Genomic DNA, 23,041 nt, shown 5'->3' on the forward strand with positions numbered 1-23,041 from the left:
TGAAGTCTTTTGCAGGCTCAAAGGTTGAATTTTCCTGAAAGAGGGCTTTGTGACGTCACAAAGGCGGATGAGTAATCAGCTTTACAATTTCCTGTGTTGGCGCCGCTTGCTTGTGCTGACGTTGCCGCTGCTGTTTCCTCTCGCTGTGATCAGTGTTCTGAGCGCATGATGGTGCGCATGCGTCAACTCGCGCGCGTAGGCAAAGCGGAATACACATAAAAAAGGATAAAATTAAGAGCAGTCTCACCGCTTGCTCGTAGGAGAACGGGATTTTCAGCAGAGTGTGCCTGAATTCATGACGAGCGCTCCGCTCAAGTGAAGAAGGATCTTCAGCATGTGACGATGCCAACGGTAATCTTGGTCCGGAGTTACCGGGGCTGTGGGCTCATTAGGTCGCGTAGGTTCGTTTCCTCCAAGTCGCCAGTGATGTATCCGGACATAAATGAGTAGTCTTCTCAGGATATATTATTGATAAAGGATTTATTGAAGAGCAAATCTGATTTCTTGTTGAGCCCACGCCAACCGCTGCACAGGAATCATTGGAATGCCTAGGCATAGGATTCCACATTCCAGTGCATGCGGCGGAGTGAACATTTACATGCACGAGGATACAACACCGAGCTCAGTGACAGCCAGAGAAAGGCAGGCGAGGGGGGACGCTGCAGGCGTGAGCTCCCTGACAGCCTGGGGAGGGGCCCAGCATCCTCAAGAACAGTGACAGGGCAACCAGGAAAGAGCAGGGGGGCTGCTGTAGTCCCAGTCACACAGACAAATGCGGAAAGAGCGTGGGACAGATGAGAGGGTAAAGTGAATGCTGTCCTGGGTAAATACAGAAAGAAATCAGGGTTGGGGAGAATCTAGCTTGCAAGCCTGAGCACACACGCTGACATCAAGGGACAGTAAGTAGTCCTACTGGTGAACAAAGACACAGCATCTGTGAAGACAGCGCATTCCAATGACACACAGAGGGCTTCTGAGGAATCCAAAATACGCCGAGGGGCAGGTGTGTGTGTGTGCAGCAGCACTGCGAGAAAACCACCACTCACCCGCTACTAACATCCAGAACCTGATGAAGAGAATCCTTAGAGCTGGGTGACCTCCTTAGTAGTGCCCGACTAACCTATTGGTGACCAACTCTGTAACTGCTGGATGAACTGGGTGGGTCTCACAACAGTGTCCCGAGCCCATCAGCAATAGCATGAACGTGTTATCGATACTGCTTATGCAGAATAATCTTGGGCCCGAGTGCAGAGATCCTGCACAGTGGCATCCCAGTGTGGGTACCCTGTCCCCGAATTTTCTGGGCAAAAATAATGGCTGGTAAAATCAAGTGCGGGTCGGGCAAGGGATGTAGGCATGAGAACATCCTGGCTGACCTCCTTCCCCTTGGATCCGGAGAAAGTGTATAACTAAAGGAAGGACGAAAGCTCAAGAAAGTAAAGAGGATAAAAAAAAGCATTTGCAATGCAATAGGTCTCGCATTTACGCGAATTTGAGCTATTGACATTGCAAATGACAATGCCTTTTATTTTTGTTTTTGTTTTTAAAACATAAATAAAAGGCATTGTGATTTACAATGGCAATAGCTTAAACTCACGTAAATGCGAGACCTAGTGCATTACAAATGCTTGTTTTTTTATGTAGAGCGTTTTGAGTCCTTCTTTGGTGTCACACACTCCTCTGATCTGTGCTCTGACCGTCCTCCTCTCTCCAAGCATTATGCAGATGAATCCTAAAAGGAACGAGATGAAAGTGTATGAGTATCCATACCTGTCAGGCATCTTAATTTTCTCATGGTTACACAAGTTATAGCACTTCTCAGTTACCTCCTGTTGATTATTATCCCACTCCTTCTTGGAAGACTTGGGTGCTTGATTTGAGTTATCCTTTTCAGAATTACTCTTAATTTGTGGTTTGCTAGCTCTGGCTCCCAAATTATCTCTTCCTATTGTTGCATAGGTTTCCTCAATAATTTTAGTCAACTCTTGCTCCTGTTCTCTAGGGGTCAACGAAGTTAGTTGATGGCATACCAACAACATTGCTACTTCCCCTTTAATGTTACTCATCATTATGGCAGATACTGTGGCAAAGTTGCCCATCAGTTTCATCCCCAGATCCAGGGCAGGGGCTGCCCCTTCCTCATTTTGAATCTGTTTAAGCACCTCTGTCAAAACAGGTACTGATGATGTACCATGGGTTCTGATATATACTACAGCAAAAACTGTGCCTCAAGTGGCGTAGTCTCCTACCAGGAGAGCCATCCCTATTGGCAAGCAAATTGTAAGAATTCTGTGTTTTTCCTGCTTAAAGATGTCTTGTTTATTTGTGCAATCCAGAACGGAATTTCCTCCCGCCTGTTGGAAACTTCACCCATGACTGCATTGATTGCTTGTGGGCTTATGCCTGGTGTAGCCAATTGTAGTTATGCAGCTTGAAGAGCCCTCACATTTATTGTCGTTCTTCCCTTAACAAACTGTGTCAGACTCCTGTATATTCTGACTAAACTGCAATATAATCTACATAATAGTGCTGCTTTCATATTAGCTACGTTTGGATGTGGTGTGTAGCCGGCTAAGACTGGCCATGACTCCCTCATTACTAAGGGAACCTAGACTAAATTATTTTGTAGTGTGTGGTAGGGTGCCTTCAATTTCTTTTGTTGTTCTTGGTATGTTAATGGTATTTCTAGTGCTTCATAAGCCATATAGTTATTTAATATGTCAGTTGTAGTGTAAGTGTGAAACAACTTTGGGTGTTTGTTTGCTGCTGGGAATGTAACCCATGAATAGAACACTTCTGACCTGAATGCTTCATGGGCCTCAACCACAAAGGTAATGCCCCCACCCATAAGTGTGAGAGCATGCTGTAGAAGCTTCCTACAGTTGCATGCCTACAGTTGTCAGCTATGTCTAGTGCCACTCCTTTTCCCATCAGATTATGTGGAATTTAGAGAATGCATCTATGGGGAGATCCTTTGAAAGGTTCAAGCATGAACAACCTACAACCAATATATGGGGTACCTACTCAGCTGAGGAGAATTATTTTCCTAATACCATGGATGTCTCTGGTTAAGAGGTGAGTAGGGGTCAAAAGAAAACTACTAAGGCAATTGATTAAATAAGAGCCTAACCTTGAACGTTGGTGGCGCCGTGTTGTACTGCGTGTACTTTCTCAAGTAAAACAGTGATTTTGTTGGACAACATACACATTGGACTGGTGTGAGACTGATTTTGATCACCCCATAGGATATGTTAGCCAATACCTGCTAGCCTGCAGTACACCAACTGTTTCGCTAACTCTACAGGATAACAAATGTGTGTCCAACCTCAGAACATGACAACCCTGATCCCCCAAGAAAATTGTGGTAACAGATCTCGAATACTTTCGCCACTTATGCATACCTAAAGAGACAAGAATGCGGTTTCAATATTTTTTGAAGCATTGTGATTCTTGAGTAAAATATGGACACTGCAATGATTAATAGAAGGAAACAGAATAATGCTATCATATTTCTTTCTTGCCGCAGTCAAAACCGATCACTGCATCTCTTAAAAACAATAAATAAATAAACGTCACTGCCCCCAAAAATCCTACCGTACATCAGTGGTCTTCACACTTTTTGATGCCGAGAACCCCCGTTAAAATCTTTTAGGCATAAGGACCCCCTTGTGACAAACATTTCTAGAACATGGTACTCATTATTGACAACCATACATGTTCTCCAGTGAACCAGTCAATCTGTGGTTGCATCTCATTAGTACCAGTTTAACACCCATATATAGCAATAATATACCAATAAGCAACAAAAAGGTGACCAGTGTAGCTTTACAAAGGGCCTTCTACTGAGCTGCAACACATGTTGCTGCTGTTTAGTAATATTTGAAGCTTATGAGTAAAAAAGATTTTTTTGTTAAAATCTGAAGATTATGCGGCAGATGTTGGATTATGTGGCAAATACAGCAAATCTATAATTATGCTAAAATTGCTGCTGCCGCGCAATCACATAATCTCAGTGGCCTTTGGAATATTAGCTGTAATACATGGGCTGCAACTTAATTGCACAGCATCTGAGGAAAACCATACGATATTTCATGGGATGCTGATGGCTTGGCATTTACAGCTGCATGTCACTGGAGGTAGCTCAACATCATTCATCATAATTAAAAGTTACAATCATTAATGATGAACTGTAAGGTCTAAAAAGTTTTTTTTTTAACAGTATTAAAGTAAATGCTTCTATTTCAGCAATAACTGAATCCTGGTTATATTAGTTAGCTGCTGTTGTTGACTTCAGACATGTTTTGGGGGGCTGGAGGACCTTGAGAGTCTGAACATGGGGACTGGTTCAAAGGTGTGGCTAAAAACAAAATATTTTGTATGCGTTTTGGTCTTTCACCGTAGCTACAATTAAAATAACGGGCAACTTCAATCTTATATAAATGAAAATGTAAATGTTCATTTGTTCAAAATCGCAAATCTCCGAAAAATCCTCACCGATTGCTTTGAAATTTTGACACAATGTTGGATTCGAATAGGGGGGTGTTTTTATATACACAACGTTCGATTCCAATACTTGTATCTCGAATATGTGGATGTTTTTAATCGAAAGCCCGAACAGACACATAAAAATGTCAATGTTCCTTTGATCAAAATCTTAAATCGCCGAAAGTTCTTCACCGATCGATTTGAAATTTTGACACAACTTTGGATTCAACTAAGCGCGTGTTTATATATACACAACATGGGATTAGAATACGCGTGTGTCCAATACGCGCATGTTTTTAATCGAAAGGCTGAACAAACCCTATCGATTTGGTTGCTGCGCAAAAACTACAAGGGACGCATAGAGACAATAGTCTACATATATTAGGATGGACAGTTGGTGACAGGATGGCAGACCGGGAAGTGGGTGAAAGGAGGGGGAGGAGTTGTTTCACTTTGCAACATTAAGAAAGGACGCATAGAGACAATAGTCTACATATATTAGGATGGGCAGTTGGTGTCAGGATGGCAGACCAGGAAGGGGGTGGCGGGAGGGGGGAGGAGTTGGTTCAGTTTACAACATTATCGCATGTTTATATATACACAACGTTGAATTTGAATATGCCCGTGTCCAATACGCGCGTGTTTTTAATCGAAAGGCCGAACAGACCCTATCGATTTGGTTGCTGCGCAACAACTACAAGGGACACATAGAAACAATAGTCTACATATATTAGGATGGACAGTTGGTGTCAGGATGGCAGACCGGGAAGTGGGTGAAGGGAGGGGGGAGGAGTTGGTTCACTTTCTAACATTAAGAAAGGACGCATAGAGACAAGAGTCTACATATATTAGGATGAACAGTTGGTGTCAGGATGTCAGGATGGCAGACCGGGAAGTGGGTGGAGGGAGCGGGGAGGAGTTGGTTCACTTTGCAACATTAGCACGTGTTTATATATACACAACGTGACAATAGTCACAAAAACATATTGTGTGCCCTCAAGCATTGTGAAATTAAACATATGTGCGCTTACTCTTTTCTTTCTCTTCCATTTAACCAGACTGAGCCACAGCAATGCGTGGCCGGGTACAGCTAATTAATAATAAATAAATAAAAGTTGTTACTCAGTGGGAAATACAAATAGTATACTATGAAACCTCTATTAGTTAATGCACTGCAAAGATCTATGTGAAACCAGAGAGCCACAGAATTAAATAGTGACTGGTGCAGTGGAGAATAGTGACTTTTGTATTTTTAGTGCTGTGAGGTCACAGCCTGTGAGAGAAAGCACTGTGAATATGTAAGTCTTCATTTTATACTTGTTTTGCACACAGTATTAGATTAACCACCTCAAAATGTGTCAAATGTTTTAGGATAAGACGGTGATTCCAAAATATAGCGGCTTATTGACAAGCCCCATGTGCTGCTGGAGCGTCACTTTTTAGGACGCTCTGGTTGCACAGAATGCAGACCCATATCTACGAGGCCACGCAAAGTCACTTCACGTGGCTTTTCATGGCCTCCTAGATATGGTGTAAGGCAATGCAGCGTAAGCCGCTGCATTGCCCTGCACTGCGTCAGGGAGGCTTTTCCATGGGCATTGTGGTGGGTTTTCTCACTCAACATCCAAGGGTTTTGACACATTCCCAGATTCACAAGTATCTATAAACCTAAGGATGCGTCAAAAACTGTACGCCGCTCTAGGTGGTGCGTAACAAGGAGGAATATCTTTATTTCTCTTCAATTGCTTCCTCTTTCTATGTACAGCACACATAGAAAGAGGAAAAAGCCTCCATATATTGTAGTTATGCAGGAAGGTTTGCCTTCCTGCACAAAATAATCCTGCTAACAATGCCGACACCCTTGCATCATGGTGCAAGGGTGCCTGCGTTGGTGCTAGGGATCAAATTATGCGCTGGCAGAAAGGACAGGAATGCACTGTATCTTATAAATACGGTCCATTCCTTTCGAATTGGCATAGGACAGCACAGCAAAAATACTTGCAGCGCTTCCCTATACCATGTCATTGTAAATGAGGCCCATAGTTTTAGTAACATCCAGACCCTAAGTAATGCAATTTTGTTTACATAACCGTCCCTTCAACACCTTCTCAGGGATAGTAAGCGCTATGTATCTAAAATGAAAATGACAAATAAAAAACAATCAAAAGCAAGCTCTACACAGTTCAGCTAACTCCATGCACTACCACTCAAAAAGCTTTAAGTGATTCGATCAATTAAGTGCAACAGCACCCTTCTGTGCTGTGAAACCAGGCAGGCAGCTAAACACTCTTTTCTGCCAGTGTGCTGTTGACCTGAAAGAAATGCAAATGTGCATAACTAGTTGGTCTGGAAATGTAAAGGATTTGAAGATTAACTCGTTGCACAAATTTGATTTGCATTTCTTTCAGGCCATCAGCACGCTAGTTGAAAGGTGTATTTTGCTGCCTGCCTGGCTTCACAGCACAGAAAACTCCCTGACTAACACTCCGGTGAAGCATTTTAACTACCAGGCTATATTTTTGCAAGATGATGAGCGCGACCCCCTTTCCACGACTCCACGATCCCCCTGAGAGTCGCGCCCCACAGATTGAAGGCCTCTGCCGTACATTAATGTGCTAAATACCACTCACTGCTGCTCTCCCATCTGAAAAAAGGAGAACTTTTGTCAACCAAAAGTACAGTTGGAGGAGAAACACCAAGGTGGCAACAAAACAGACTTCAGAGGCAACCCTGGCAAGTACTTTTCCCATCTCTTCTGAAGGGGGCAGCAGGACAGTGCAATATCCTAGAGATTTCTTTTGTAACAGAGTTTTTTTTCACTTTGCCAATCACCCATGTACTCGGATACATAAGACCGAAAAGCAGAGTAGAAGTGCAGCATCGGTGTGGTGGTACCCTCTCTCTTGCTGCACAGAAGTCCATATTCAAGGGCACATTTACAAGGAGCCTGTGCTGCCACTACATCACTTTTTTGACGCAGCCCAGAGTGGAGACAATGCAAAGCCATTTTACATGGGTTTTCATGGCCTTGTAGATATGGAGCAGGGCAAAGCAGTGCAAGTCGCGGTGTTGCCTTACTCTGTATCAGAGAGGCATTCCATGGGCATTGCTGTGGGTGTTCCCATGCAACACCCATGGATTTTGATGCATTCCTATATTTACAAGGACTTATAAACCTGTGAATGTGTCGAAAGCCTATGCCTCCCTGGTGAGGCATAGAGAAAAGAAATATTTGTATTCCTCCTCGTTTTTTCCTCTTTCTATGTGTACTGCGTTCTGCAGCACACATAGAAGGAGGAAAACTCCTCCATTGATTATTTTTGTGAAGGAAGGTATTCCTTCCTGCACAAAAGCAATCATTTATACAATGCAGACACCATTCACCATGGTGCAGATTTGCCTGCGTTGGGTCAAGGCAGCCAAATGTGCACAAGCGCAATGGAAAGGACAGGGATGCATTCTATTGCCGTACATACGATGCATCCCTGCACTTTCCTTATGGCGCTGCGTGGCGCAGCAAGCTGGCTTTGATGCCGTGTTGCACATCTTTGTTGAAAATGTGCCCTTCAGTTTCTTACTCACTCGTGCCGTGGAAGTCTCTCCCCAGAGTAGTCAAATCCCATGAGCGTGCTTCTGCCACAGGGATGGGAAACATCCCGATGCAAGACTTAAGAGCTACACTTTACTTGTTCACACTGCTCAGACGGAGTGCCCACCACAGGCTGCACCACACATTGTTACCAGGTTGACGACGATTGTTAGCATCATGTTCTTCATACACATTGCACTGGCAAGGTTCCGGCTTGGGGTTTTGATATGACAGACAAATCAACAAGGCTGTCAGTCTTTAGTGTGTTCACAACTTGCAAGTCGCTGCTCCCCATTGAAACAACTCCCAAAAGAGATAGGCAACAAATTAGTGTGGTATAACCAAGGGCATAGTCTTTTATTCACATCTTAATGTGACATCAGTGAAAATGATGACCCTGGCTAAGCGCACATGTTAAATTAGAGGTTTGGGTCGGGGACTATCGATATTTGCCCGGCGGTATTGCCTCTGTGACCCTCGAATTATTTAATAAATGAAGAGGCAGGCGCTGGAGACTGGAAAGCAGGAAACAAGGTTTTTATTCTCTCCGGAGGAGAACACAGCAAAACGGACAGCAGGTATCGTTCTGAGGTGCTCTAACTTATGTTTGAGGCCTGGCCCCTTATATACAGTGTTTGCGGTTTTTATTACAGTTTACATACTCATGATAAAGCTTTGATGTACGGAAAGACATTCCCGGAACCCCCCCTCCGGGCCCGTTCCCACACATATTTACAGTAGAGGTCCCCATCCTGGTCACAACAGGTGATGAGTATCGCGCAGCTGGATATTCCGTCAATTCATGGAATGCGGGGTTCGATCGGATCTCATGGGGTGGGGGCTTTGATCAACCCGGGGATCCCTTGATGGGGGAAGCTTTCTATTGTACGGGGAGGGGCAAGGAACAGTATCGGCAGAGCTGGGTGTCGGCCTGGGAACGAGGAAGACAAACGGGCACACGGGGAAAAGGGGGTTTGCATCTAAGGGCCGGGGATCATGAAAGGGAAGAAGGGAGGTGTCGCGCTGGGAACAGGATGAGGGCCTGGGGCAGAGCAGCGCTGAAGAGGGGCTTATGATTCAAGGCAGGTGCAAGCAGGGGGGGGTTGGTCAGCGTGCGGGCTTGGTGAGGGTGAAGGGCTATGTCAGGGGCCAGCGGCATGCAAGAGGGTTCGTTCTGATCAGGGCATCTTAAAATGGCGGGTGCGCACGACAAAAGTGTGGCATCAGGGGAAGAGGCAAGATGGCACAGATAATGTTCACCAAACCGTACTAATTTTCAACAGTCCTCCCTTTAACATATTCAAGACATCTTGCTTGTTCATTTTCTACTCAGTTCTATTGTGGTGGGTATGAGAAAGAAAACGGTAGGAACCCTAGATGAAAGAGTTGTAAACAATACATTTTGAGATTTCTAGTTTTTAGGAGGCGGACCTATTTGATAAACTTTGATAAACTTGTTTAGCAGGAAAGTCATAGTAATGCAATGCAGAGCAGTGAGTACATTTCATAAGGCGAACTGATGGATTGTTACATAATCAATACAATGTTGGCTGGGAGAGAGACGAGACGTGGCAGAAATGATCGGGAATGTTCGAGGTTTAGTAAGCTTTCAGCAATTCTTCGTCTTCCGTTGGCACTGTGGAGCACCGGCGGTGGAGCTACGAGTCCAGCTCTATTCTAAGTTCCGTGTTGCAGGGCACGACCCTTTCCTCGCGTTTCTGGTCAGAAAAAGGGTCTTTCTCGCCCGGTGTCCTTTGGGATCAATAGTCAAAAGTTCAGGTGGAAGAAGAGTGTACAAAATAGTCCATAGGGTAGGTCGGAGAAAAAAGGGGGATGGAGCAAGGCCAAATCAGGAACAAACTAGGGGAACGAGAGACTTCAGATAGGCGGGCTCATGACCGAGTCTAGAGAGCGGGGACCTTTCGGCACACATTCGAACATAGAGCGGGGGCATCAGGTTAGCCCTTTCTTCTCACTTTGTTGGAGGTAGTGCCTCGTCCTGTAGCTCTGTTCTGTCGCAGTCTCGCCTTGGCCCATGTCACAGACGTTCCATAGTCCGTAGTCAGGCCACGTGCTCCCACATCCGGTCCTTCTTTCCTCCAACAGCCGTACCCTTGAAGGAGTTTGAAAAGACAGTTTTTAGAGATTTGGTAGAGGAAAGTAACCACATAAGTCTATTTCTCTCCCAGCTCCAGGCAAATGAAGATAGGAACGTTCGCTATACATATAAATGATCGATGGTGGACCTGCTGAGTTTACTATGGCTTTCCTTCACAACTGTTTAATATAGTCACGACAGGTCATCTGATGGGGGCCCACCCCTGTAATGTAAGCCGGGCAATGCTAATAAAAAGTGGTGTGAGCTAACCGCATGGTACTAATAGGCTTCTCGCTGAGGGACGAACATAGGCTAAACATTTTTTTTTTTTTTTTTTTTTTTATATCATCAATGCATCCTGCCCTTTAACTAAACATTTTCACCTTCGACAAGGCTCAGTGTAATGGTTTTCTTTGCTCCGGTCTAATCTTTAACTTTGCAAAACATCATTCTGGTCCCTATGCAGCCTCTCGCGGCCGCATTACTAAATTAGAGAAGACGGGGGTCTCATCGGAAGACACCTAGGTACATAGAAAACGTTGATGGGGGGGGGCAACTGAACGCAATACTGGGAGCGTCCTGAGAAGATGGGGGGTTTCGGTTACCTTTATGGTTTTGGGTATCGCGACAATTTGGGACGGGGAGGGGCGCGTTATCTGAGGCACTTTTATTTCATAGTAGTAGCCGCTGACATGTAGTTCCCTCATTTCGGGTCAGATTTAGGGAACCTCAGTCAGCTTACCTGTCCTTTCCTTTATGACCAATTCTCCATTTCATTAAAATATTTCCGGAAAGGAGAGGTGGTGACACAGTATTAGGGTCATTTTATTAAAGACAAGTTTTGAGCAAATACCGGCGGTATTTGAAGCCAATTGGGTGGTGTGCTAGGGGTGGCAGTCTGTCAATTTCGGGGCTAATCGCTCGGAAGAGTGGGAGTGTGAAAGAGAGAGAGAGAGAGAGAGAGAGAGTGAGAGAGAGAGAGAGAGAGAGAGAGAGAGAGAGAGAGAGAGAGAGAGAGAGAGAGAGAGAGAGAGAGAGCAACGGCAGGCTAAATAGTACACGTGCGACAGAGAGAGTGGCAGTGTATTTAAGGAAGGCTATTTAGTGCATTACACAGTAAAGGACATTCACGGGTCTGCGTTAGAATCTTGAAATCATGCAGTTTGAGCATTAGACAGGGTAGAGGGGACATGCTTCGAGAAAAAGGAAAAAGAAAAGGGAAGTACCATTGTGTCGCACTTTCTTGCATTCTCGGTCCTTCGACCCGTTGAGTCAATGCTTCAGTCACACATGCACATTCTCTCATAGTTTTGATTCATCCGTGACATAGGTTCATTCGCGCAGCCTGGGTTAAGAGTGATCACTTTTCATCAGATCATACTAGTTCTACAGGTTTGTTTGCTACGTGAGTAGTTTGCAGGCGTGCTTAGGTGCCACCTTGCAGCGCTGGTCTGTTTCGTGTATTAGACATGGCAAGGCTTCAGATCTTCGCCATACCTTGGTTGCGGCCCCTGATGTACCCTGTAGAGGGAGGGAAAAAGAGGGGAAGGGAGGGGGACAACATTCGCGCACATCCAATACATGGATTCGAAAGTCCTTTACTTACCTCATACTCGTCTTTCCTCCTCGGGGTAGAATCCCCGGGGATATCGTTTCTGGAGTCGGGGGGGCAGTGTGTCCTTATAGGTCGTGTGCGGGGAAACGTGAAAAGGGAACCAGAGGTGTCTAGTGCGAGGTATCTAGTCGAAAGATGTATCTCACTATCGGGATCCTTAAACCTCCTTCAGCGCTGTGACGTTCTAAGGTTCTTCGGTTCTTGGGTCAGCTCTGTTCCCTAATACCTTTGAACGTCGTACTTTATAACATTTACATCGTTTTATTTTACCCTTCTTTTACATTCCCTCATTTATACCGTTCGGTTTACCCATCCTTGGAAGTCGAGGTCTTCCTCCATGCGAGAGTTCATGAGTCAGTCGCGTACTTTGAAGGCAGAGTGTCGTGTTGTCGATCCGATCCGTCCTCCAGGGCTGGGCAGCCATCTTCTTAATAACCTTAAAGAGAGAGCATAGTAGGGTGCACAGAAAAGAACTCTCCCGCCCATCCCATATTTTAAATAAAACAAGCAATACCCGTTCATCATTTTGAAAAAAAGGACCTTTATTTTTGCGAGATCATAGTATGTGGATTCATAAGGGTGCAGTCGTATTTGGCCGGGCACGGCAATGGCTAAAGTGCGTACAGTGGGGGGTGTTGTTTGGCAGCAATAAAAAACATCTGAAAGTTTTAGCACTTCATTTGTAGCAAACCAGAACGTCTATCAGTTGGCCGGGGGGTTCGGGGGCGTTTATTTCATAATTTAGAAGCATAGTCATACTAGTTGCAATCAGATTTCCTATATGCATACCGTGCGCGTGCATCATAAGCGAGGATATACATCGGCTATAAAAATATAATACATTGTACATTTATAATCATCATTTTTAACGCGATCCTTTTACGTGTTCCTCGAGTGAGCTCTCCTTTCTTCTCGTCAAGTGTACAAAGGGTCATATATGTATCAGAACATTAAGTTTGTATAGCGAAAAGGGACACCACGAGGTGTTCGTAAGTTCCTATTGATACCGGCGCCATTTTGGGCGGGGCCGGGTTAGTCCGGAAGTAGCATCAGGGAAAAATGTTTCCTACAACCGGCAGTTGGACCAGAGTCCCTTTCGGTAGTTCTAGAATTCATGCTAACAGAAGGAGTGGCAATGTCATGTTTATTTCGTTGGCGATCAAGGCAGTTGCCCCTTACCGGAGGCCTGCAGTGGTCGAGGGCTCCTTCGGGGACCTTTGTAGAATCTTCAAGGCTGTGGAGATGTTGTCGGAGGTGGGGGTTCGTGCTCCGGTGGGCGAGCGACCGAGTTATATTGCTGGTCAAAGTTACTCTAGCGGCCGAGGCCCGCCTTCCAGCGGACCCAGACGCCATTTTGGGGCCCTACAGGGGCCACTCTCGTCGAGTTTGCAAGAGTGGAAGAGATCCTTCGGAGTGAAAGGAAGAGGGCTCTGTTTTGTGAAAGCGGGACGTTCGGCTGGGGTGCAGCTGTGATGCCCCCACCTGGGGGGGCGAGGGAGACTCGTTCGCGCCGTCTCCTTCTTCCGGTGCACCCCATGCTGCTCTTTTTCATCGGCCCGCACGAAGGTCTCTCCCCATCCGGTGCTCCCCAAGTCGTGTGCTCAGTGCTGTGGGAGTATGGCCACCTGTGGCGCGCATTCGGCGCGGCACGAGTATCGGTGCAGTCATTGCAGGTTCGGTGTTCCGAAAATATGGGCACCATTGCACGTTCGGTGCTGCGCAAGTATTGGGGCACCATCGCCTGGTTGGGGGTGTTCGGCGTTGGGCCGGGGGCTGGGAGACCTCCTATCCGTGGAGGTGGGAGAGGCTCGTCCGCGTCGCCTCTCCCTCCCAGCCCAACTTGGACAAATTGTTGCGGAGGTACGTGCAGGACATCCCGCCGTCCGGAGCTGCTGCGGCTGTTACGGAAGGGAAAAGAAAGAGGTGTCTCGTTCTTCTCTGGACATGTGGCGGGACTACCTGAGACTATCCAGGCCCGTTGCGGCTGGCCGAGGAGACATGTGGCGGGACTACCTGTAACTGCCCAGGCCGCTGGCCCCTTCCTCTCCTCCGGCTCCCCAATATGTTAAGATTTCCTGACCAAGAGTTGGCAGCAAGGCCCGCCTTATATGGGTTGCCGCCGGTTGGGCGTAGCCGTAACCCTACCCTGCTTTGGAAGGTTCCAGAAGGTGGGGGGGGCGAATGTTCTGTTGATTTTCAAGTTCTACAGTTTACCGTTCTTGTTTTTCTAGCGTTATTGTGTTTTTCTTTGCCTGGTATGTTAAAATAAAAGTTCGTGTTTATCAGTGGCTTACTGATTTAGTTTCCCATTTCTTTCTTTCCAGGTTGTTTTATGCTAAAATTTCTATTAACATAGTTTATGTAACATGGAAGCACGTGCAGGGGGATGACGCAGATTTACGTACACATAAACTCAGACGGGGGGGGTAGTAGAAAAGTATGACACACAAGATCCAAAGACAAACATAAAACAGTGATTATTTGGCCAAAATTATCTTTTTCCGTCTGTTAATTTAGAGGTAGGCTGGGTTCCCGTTTTTATATTGTCCGACCTAGGAAAACTCGAACATGTCGCTGAAATCGTTCTGGCGGAACCTGTGCCATCGGGCATAATCAAACGCGGTGGTTCTGTCTGGTCTGTCCGTGCGAGTCGGATTTTTCTTTGTCTCGCGCTTTTTCTCATTCTGCTGGCCTGTCATTCCTGTCGGCCCTTTGCCCTTACTCACGCTCAGTAGAGTCGGGCATTGGGCTTTCCAGTGTCCGACATATCTACAAAAAGCGCATTGGTCTTGCCCTAAGTCTGGCCGTCTTTTGCGTAGTGTCGGGGGATAACTTTTGGGCTGTGGTGCCCCGGGGTTGTCCTGTCGGTATATTTCTCTACCTGGTCTGTCCTCGTCTTTTCTCTGTCGTTGCATAGCCTCTCTGCGCCACATACCGAGGCTGTCGAGCATAATAGGCGTTGTCTTATTATTGCGAAGGGCTATTTCCAACGTTTCTATTTTATCAAGGTCAAAGGATCCTGCCAGTGGCCACTGTTTGTCTTGACTTTCTTTGGTATACCGGTGCCATAATTTATTATAGGCTATGGTAACTAATCCATAGTTTATGAACATGTCCTTATTAGGGGTGCCTTCTAGTGGAGCTATATGGTCCACCTCTAATACACGGTCCGGGCTGAACCAATTATCAATCAATGGGGAGAAGACAGACATGACGGCTCGTAACGAGGGACAAAAAGTCAGCACTGCCTATCTTATCACTGGGCGCAAAGACTAGACAGAATATTCCTATTCTACGTTGTTTGCGGGCAGTGAATACCTCATGAACAAAAAATAAAGAGTAACCAATAACGAGGAACAATCAAACAATCAATAAATAAATAAGATAGAGAAAGGTCAATGGGGAGAGTAAGTAGGGCGCAAAAGTCTGCGTCCTCTACCCTTTCACTATCCGCAAAGAGGAATCTGTTGTTTCTGGTTTGCAGACAGAGACTCTCCAGAAGACAATCTGCGAACAGTAGTTCGGGGTCAAAGAACCCAGTTAATCAGTGAGGGAGGGGGGAGTCTCCCAAAAACCGTTAAGAAATAATAGAGTCAGTGGGGGAGAAAAAAATAGGCGCGACGGTTGCGTTACCTATCCTTCACTGTTTGCAGAAGGGAAAGAGCCTACTGTTTCTCCGCGTGCAGACAGTGAATCTCCAAATAAGTTAACAAAGAGTAATACTAGTATTTTTTTTTTTTTTTTAAAACAATCAAGCAATCAAGCAATCATTTCGCAACTTGTCGTGTTTACACGACCTTACCCGGACCGTATGGACGGTTTCTTGTCTTCCGAATCCAGCGCCCGTTCGTCCTCTTTTTCTCGTATTTCTCACGGCACTCCTAATGGTCCCCAGTCAGGACCGTAGATCACTCGAGAGAGGTCTGTTCGGAACAAGTGAAGTTCGGATGATCGGCTGCCAGACGAGGGTCTATTGGGCAAGAGCTCTCCCGATCGTTGCAGTCGTTCACTCTGTCGTCGGGACCTCTCCCACTGGATCCACGAGTCGCTAATGGGCCCCACGCTTGGGACGCCAATTGTTAAATTAGAGGTTTGGGTCGGGGACAATCGATATTTGCCCGGCGGTATTGCCTCTGTGACCCTCGAATTATTTAATAAATGAAGAGGCAGGCGCTGGAGACTGGAAAGCAGGAAACAAGGTTTTTATTCTCTCCGGAGGAGAACACAGCAAAACGGACAGCAGGTATCGTTCTGAGGTGCTCTAACTTATGTTTGAGGCCTGGCCCCTTATATACAGTGTTTGCGGTTTTTATTACAGTTTACATACTCATGATAAAGCTTTGATGTACGGAAAGACATTCCCGGAACCCCCCCTCCGGGCCCGTTCCCACACATATTTACAGTAGAGGTCCCCATCCTGGTCACAACAGGTGATGAGTATCGCGCAGCTGGATATTCCGTCAATTCATGGAATGCGGGGTTCGATCGGATCTCATGGGGTGGGGGCTTTGATCAACCGGGGGATCCCTTGATGGGGGAAGCTTTCTATTGTACGGGGAGGGGCAAGGAACAGTATCGGCAGAGCTGGGTGTCGGCCTGGGAACGAGGAAGACAAACGGGCACACGGGGAAAAGGGGGTTTGCATCTAAGGGCCGGGGATCATGAAAGGGAAGAAGGGAGGTGTCGCGCTGGGAACAGGATGAGGGCCTGGGGCAGAGCAGCGCTGAAGAGGGGCTTATGATTCAAGGCAGGTGCAAGCAGGGGGGGGTTGGTCAGCGTGCGGGCTTGGTGAGGGTGAAGGGCTATGTCAGGGGCCAGCGGCATGCAAGAGGGTTCGTTCTGATCAGGGCATCTTAAAATGGCGGGTGCGCACGACAAAAGTGTGGCATCAGGGGAAGAGGCAAGATGGCGCAGATAATGTTCACCAAACCGTACTAATTTTCAACACACATCATTGTTATGAGAATACAGGACATAAGCAGCAAAGACATCATTATTATGAAAATACAGGACCAAAAATCTGCAAAACAGCTCAAAGATTGTGCAAGCAATACAACATTTGTCTCTACCTCCCATTACAACGCAACTCTTCGGAATGTGAAAGTGGCAGCAAGCCCCTTTCCTTATCCATCAACCAAGGGCATCTGGACCAGTGTGTTAGCGCAGAATGGACTTTTTTGGCTGAGTGGCAACTTCCCCTTCATCACTCAAAGGGATGGACAATACACATAATTCCGTACTAACACATACTCCAGGGCACCGCATAGCGCATTGACCCTGTCGGGGTACCTCTCACCAGGTAAATCCCCCAAAATGTTCAACTCCAGGCATCCCGGGGTAGGGCAGAAAAGTCCAGGACCATCAGCAGGTCAGTACCCCCTCTGAGATCCAAATCGTTGTCATTTTGAACCACAAGTAGTGCCACGTTTGCAAGAGGTCCACACCGTTTGATGAGGGGTGGATTTGTCACCCTCTCTCATTTATCGATAAGGACTGAGAATACACATGCTTGTGATGCATATTGCTAGCAAGTTGAATACAAAAAAGCAGGAGACATCGGACAATTAATGATTACCTTCTCATGTTTGGCCCATTGGATCGACTTTTTCAAGTAATTTGAAAAACAAAGGTCCTGAGCAAATTGAGGGATACAAACAACTGTAATATAGACCACAATAGGTACTATATAGTTATCCTGTCCAGCCGGACCAGGAATTTATTTTAATTGGAATAACACAATAAAATTTGAGTAAAAAGACATCAAATGATAGTAGGGCACAGTCCTGTACCGTACTAATGGAAACGACACAGTGATAGAGAAAAAGCACAGAAAAAGAGTTTCGCAGGCAAAAGAAAGTGAGCAACCTGGACACTTTTTAAATCAGTGTAGGTAGTGTTCTCCAGAGTAGAACATACACAAAATTATACAATGGTTACATGTATGTCCACTTAAAAAAGTCGACGTTTCGATCCATAGCTCTAATTAGAAAGGATCATCATCAGGACTAGAAACAAGATTATTTTGCCTGGTATGAACAATGCGCCTCGAGTTGGAAGGTGCTTAGTGCTGAGAGTGGCAAGCTATGCGGAAGTTTCAGCGGTTGCTTGGGCTATGGATACAGGCAGGCGCAGGGATTTAGGCGGTCATCAGCGTTTTACGATAATGAGGAGCGGCTTCCGTGTAAGGTTACACGTTGCTTCCGGCGTTCTTATTTGGATAGACGATACGCCAAGTACTGATCAGTGTCAGGGTCTCTGGGCAAAGGGAGCGCAGGTCCGCCGAGGTGCCCTTACCGCCCGATTAGTACGGTACAGGACTGTGCCCTGCTATCATTTGATGTCTTTTTACTCACATTTTATTGTGTTATTCCAATGAAAATAAATTCCTGGTCCGGCTGGACAGGATAACTATGTAGAACCTATTGTGGTCTATATTACATTTGTTTGTATTCCTCAATTTGCTCAGGACCTTTGTTTTTCCAATGACTTATACCCTTGGTCCTCAGTTACCGTTCGGGTCCCCCTTGTTTTCTTAAAGACTTTTTCAAGTATTCACATTATTCTCTCAATGATTATAGATGTACGGACCTAGGAATCTTAATTTCGGATGACAATCGATATCTCTTACATTTTCCTTGTGCCCTGAAGAAGTCCACATGTATGTGGATGAAACGTGTTGGCTGGTTTTTGATACATATTAATGATGCAACAATAAAGAGATTTCCAACTACTTCCAGAACTCTGTGGACATATTTGGAATTAGATTTACATTGTAGAAGTGGTGCACCTCTTATTGCTTTGTTTACCTGTTTTACCTAACTTAGGTTGGCACTTTTTGGGCAGAGGGTGTCTACATGGAGTGTACACATTACCAAATCTAAATACTTTCACCTAACATTTTTGGGAGATAACAGTTGTGAGTGCAGCATCAGTTTGTGGTCCACTGCCTATTGCTCTTTGCCTTACAGCCGCCCCCCCCTCCTGCCAGCCCAGTGCTCACACAAATGAACAACCCCCCAGGGTGTAAGTTCAGTAAACACGTCAAAACTTTTTTGGGTAGCTCCCCTTTTCTGCTGCAAGAAATTTCACCATTTCTGCCTTCTTCCAGGAATGGGAGGGTGGATGTTTAATGCGATATGTTGCATTCTGGTGTGCGACAGAGCGAAAGAAAAAGAGGCCGATCCCTTGCCCGTAATGCCATAAATGCTGCTGTTTTGGGCACCACCTGATGATGTCATAGGAGACCCGACTTTGAGGAGAAACAAACAAGGGACTTCTCCACTTCTGCTCCTCCACAGGGAGCGACTAATGGCGTCCTACTGCTATTGCAGGGGGTGCCTGATCATAATGCTCTCACAACGTGCAAGTTGCTGCTCCCCAAAAAAACAACTCCCAAGGAGATAGACAACAGATTACTAATGTATAACCAAGGGTATAGCTTTTTATTCACTCTTCACATGGTATAGGTGAAAATGATCACCATAGTTGAGCACACATCATTATTATGAGAATACAGGATGTAAGCAGCAAAGACATAATAATTATTGTTATGAGAATGAAGTATGCAAAATCAGCAAAACAGCTCAAAGATTGTGCAGGCAATATAACATTTGTCTCCACATCCAATAACACTGCAACTCTCCAGAATGCCAAAGTGCCAGCAGGCCTCTTTCCTTATCCATCACCAATGCTCTCAACCAAGGGCATCCGGGGCATACCTTAGCGGCAACTTCCCCTCCATCACTCAGAGGGAAGGGCAATACCCGTAATTCCATACCAACATATACTCCAGGGCACCGCATGGTGCATCAGCCCTGCCAGGGTACCTGTCACTAGGCAAATCCCCCAAAATGTTCAACTCCATGCATCCTGGGGTAGGGAAGAAAGGTCAAGGACCCCTCCTGCCTGCCCATTGCCCACAGTAATCAACACCCCTCTGTCTGATGCAGAGGAGAGTACTGAAGGAGACCAGAGTAAGGTTGGTCCAAGACTGCGGATACCTAAGGGGCAGACAAGGGTTCTTGGGGTGGCGGAAGGTGATGGGATTCCCACCACCTTGGGCCCTTCTTACTGTGGCCTTGGCAAGAAGTGATGCTGAGTCAACTAATTGGAACTGTTTACTGGGGACTCCAATCTTCAACTGGGCAGCTGCATCACTTAACTTTCCTAGCAACGCTCCTGGAGCAGGCTGATAATAAAACTGTGCCGCTACTGTTGACAAGGCTGTGGAAAGGTGATAATAATACATGCAGATTGTAAATAGAGGGGCAATATTACTGACTATGTCACGGAAAGATAACCTTTTACTACATATTTGGGAGGAATTCCTGCATCATTGATTTTTACTAACTGCTGTGCTTCTGGCAGCCCTCTGGTTCTGCTTGGGCACTCGCCCCAAGCCCTCATTCCAGTTTAATAATGATGCAGTATGTGGACCAGGACAACCATCAGCTGCAGCAACCACACTGATGCTGTAAAGCCCCGCAGTCGTGAAAACAAAGGGGCATATTATCAAGGGTTGCGATACTGAATTTTCGCCTCTTTAGCGGCCGTTTTCGGCCACTAAGCGGCGATAATTCTATCGCCCTATTAGCAAGCTGTCGCTAACCGCAGATAGCGACAGCTTTTAGGTGATAGCGAGCGGTTCGGGGCCCGCTTTGCATGTTAGCGATATTTATCGCTAATGACATGCAAAGTGGGCATACCCAAACTGCTAGCGACTGAAAACAGTCGCTAACATCGCTATCGCCTATTAGCAAGGCAGGCGTAGTGATGGAAATATTCGCGCTAAGCGCGAATATCTCCAAATACTAACACCTGCCCAGACCAGTTCTTAGCCATGTTATCCAATGGGAGGTGGATAACATGGCTAAGGAGCATTTCGTCGCTTATGCGTGAATATCGCTGTATTCTCAGCGATATTCACGCATTTCGCCGCTATCGCCGGAAATTGTATCGCTTTGGAATAAACGTTTCTAATAGCTCGTTATCTCAGAGATAAATTCCGGCGATGCTCAGTGATAAAAAAATCGTCGCTAAGCCTATTTAGCGATAAATATCGCTACTTGTTGGTAATATGCCCCAAAGAGCGATGTGGACTTCCCCAAAAAACCTTCTTCTGCCCCCTCAACTCCCAACAAAGAATAGGACCTGGCGCTACCTTCATGCCCCATGCCACTAGGCCAGCTTCGAAATACCGCTAAAATAAAGGGTAGTCCAATATGGAGATTTGAACCATTGCCCTGAGGGGGTTCTACAAGGCCACAGGCACATCTGCCACTGAGTGATACTCAATACAAACCAATAAACCATCAATGACCCCAGAGCATTTCTCCGGGTCGGCTGCCATGAAGGTCGGAAAGTTCTTGCCTCGCGCCACAACCGCAGGCTTGATACATCCCTTCAAGGATGCTGGTCGACGTCTGGGTTCTATGCTGCCACCATCTTAGCGAGGACCGTGCGCCTCCCGACCGACATGAAAACAAGGAGAAAATCAAGCCGTAAATGTGTAGTGCACAATGCAATTGCATTGTAAACCATCAAGATATTTCCTGATTTTACGCATGACTGCAACCTTATCCAAGCTACGACAATGGGAGCCTTGCCCCGCCAACTGCCGCACGTGATCACCTTTTACAGAATCCCTTAGCACGGAGAACGTCCGGGAACGGTTTGATGTGGTATGTTGCATCCAGCGGCCCCGCAGTGTGAAAATAAGTATATCCCTCACCTCGTGATGCCTTATATGCTGACATTCTGGGCGCCGCCTGAAGCCATCACTGGCGACCCTCCTTTGAGGAGAAATGAACGAGGGACTCCTCCACCTTGGCTCATGCATGGGGAGCAATTAATGGCGACCTAATGCTTTTGCCGGGCACGCTCAGTCCATCTATCAACAACAACTCCAATCGTTCTCCTCTCTGTGCAACAAGGGCAGTTGCGCACCAGAGGACTAATTTATGAAAAGTGACGCATCGCTGCGTGAAAACAGCGATGCATCACTTTTCACTGCGTCCTCCTTGCGAAACCAATGATGCGTCATATTAACAGTATGACGCATCATGGCGGAAGGAATTACAGATACGTCAGTATTTCTGCCGTATCTGTATGGCGCAAAAGTGACGCATTTTTGGAGTGTGTCACAAAAGTGACGCAACTCCAGCAATGTATCCTTTCACATGGGGCAAGCCCCATGTGAAAGGGCCTGCGTCAGTCTTATGCCTGCTGTGAGGCAGGCGTAAGAAATTGACGCATTTGTGTCTTAGAAGTGGCACAGTGAAATCTTATAGATTTCACTGCATCACTTCCATGATCCTTTCTTATATCAGAACGCCCCCCCTGCATACATTATACCTGGTGTAGGTATAATGTAGCGCAGGGGTTTACAAAGTGACGCATCTAGGTAGATGCGTCACTTTGTAAATATGGTGCAACAAGGCACATTTTTTTACGCTGCTGGTGCGTCACAAAAAGTGACGCACCGGCTGCGTAAAAGTGACGCATGGCCTCATAAATGAGGCCCCATGATTCCTTTCAGCTCATCCACTTGGGCCTGGGTTTCCCCTATGCAGTTCGGTTCTTTGCTCTGAGAGAGGTGTTTCAGCTGTGCTGCCAGTACACTGGAGAACTTGCTCTTCATAGCACAGGGACGGGCTGTCTGGGCTCACGAGCCACAGGTGGTCTGAAATCTCTTCTTAGTTCAGAAAACTGAAGGCTTTTGAGTGCTCAAAGTCATCATCAGTGATGTAGATATATGATCCGGCCTTGGCAGATGTAATGAAACATACAACTGCCATGGGAGGAGGTAAGCTTTTGTTTTCGGCGGGGATTTTGGCCAGGACGTGCTCAGTCCCCTCCAGGAAGTTCCCCCACACCAGGCATCCGGGTATGCTTTGCAAGGATGGTAATACCCCTGGCAAAAAAGGCAAACAGGATGGCCATGGTGGATGAGAACTGCTGTCTAGAGCACTCTTCATCCCTCTTCGCTGTTTCCAGTCTCTGTGCTCTCTGGCTCTGCTCCTTTCCTCCACCCCAGTCAGCACGTCCCTCAGCTCCTCCTATATCACTCTTTAGTTCCACTGCTGGCCCCAGCTCTTCGCTCCGCTGCTCTGCACACCAGACCTTCGCCCCTCCGCAACACCTGACCACTGCCCTGGGGACATGATTTTGGCTGCTTGTCACCTGTCCCAAAAAATCTATTCTGGCCACTGGGCAAAGTCTGTGGCCAGGTGTGAGGACCATCTGTTCGATCAGC

At 46.4% G+C, this 23,041-nt stretch overlaps 1 pseudogene; it reads right to left on the reverse strand.

The window, feature by feature from the left end:
- Positions 1-21,617: 21,617 nt before the first annotated feature.
- Positions 21,618-22,728, reverse strand: LOC144769560 (vesicle-associated membrane protein 7-like; annotated as a pseudogene).
- Positions 22,729-23,041: the final 313 nt, after the last annotated feature.

Source organism: Lissotriton helveticus, chromosome 7 (assembly GCF_964261635.1).
Source record: "Lissotriton helveticus chromosome 7, aLisHel1.1, whole genome shotgun sequence".
NCBI lineage: Eukaryota > Metazoa > Chordata > Amphibia > Caudata > Salamandridae > Lissotriton > Lissotriton helveticus.